We start from the raw sequence: 1,247 nt of genomic DNA on the forward strand, positions 1-1,247 counted from the left end.
ATCCCAAAAGCTTTTGAACAAACTGAAAAATCAAGCAGATTTGATTTGGTTTTTTCTCAAACGAGAAAAATTTAGACCATGTTCAAAAAGTTAACAGAAGAAATGACTGATGGTTATGTGCTGACACTTCTGAAGTTACAAGTGTTATGCATACAAAATTTCCTGCAACTGACATAAATTTAGGGGTTGTCAGCAATGGAGGTCATGTTATGCCTCCTTATTTCTTTCCACAAGGCCTCAGAGTTAACGCTACCGCCTACATTGAGGTCCTGGAAATAATTGTTAAGCCCTGGATAGACAGTGTATGCAATGGCTGACCATATGTGTTTCAGTAAGACTCTGCACTATCACACGTGGTTCTAGTAACACAGGAATGGATGGCTGAAAATGTTCATGATCACATAACCCTTGACATTTGCTCTCCTAATTCCCCAAATCTCAATTGATTGGACTATTACGTGTAGAGCGTTGTTGAGAGAGAGGCCAATGAACACGCCCATAACACCAAATATTCTTTGAAAGCTGCCATAGCTAGAGTAATGACCAAAATGAACCAGGACCACTTGATTCAAGCATGTAGATGATTTAGATCTTTTATAGAAGGAGTTGTTGAAGCTGAAGGTGGCTTTATTGAATAACACTATAGATAAGGTTTATTTTTATCCTCATAGCATATTTTGATAAATAAATTTATTATCTGTTATTATATATCAGTATTTTTATAAACATAAATCTGTCCTCAAATATCCTACGCACCCACACCCTGTATGTATATACATACATACATACATACATACATACATACATACATACACACACACACACACACACACACACACACACACACATATATATATATATATATATATATATATATATATGGGTACAGCGTAATCCGTAGGCAGGAGAGGTGCAGCCGGAGAATGCAAAGTTCAGAATAGGCTCGAAACGTTAAAGACTTTCTCTATTCCCGAGCGTTATACTAATACATCCATTTGTTCTTTAAACTACTTGTCTTCGCCTGTTGTTTTTTCGTGAATTCTCCCTGTATATATATATATATATATATATATATATAAACAAAAGTAAATGAGTATATGCATATATACGTACAGGTATGTGCATACCGACATCCACCTGTATGTATAGGTGCATATCTGGGTACAGGACATTGCAAACAAACGTAGACGAGAACACACGAACCACATAGAGAACATTCTACTTCATCAGCTACCCACGTTTTAACA

The sequence above is a fragment of the Octopus bimaculoides genome, chromosome 4, assembly GCF_001194135.2.
Source record: "Octopus bimaculoides isolate UCB-OBI-ISO-001 chromosome 4, ASM119413v2, whole genome shotgun sequence".
NCBI lineage: Eukaryota > Metazoa > Mollusca > Cephalopoda > Octopoda > Octopodidae > Octopus > Octopus bimaculoides.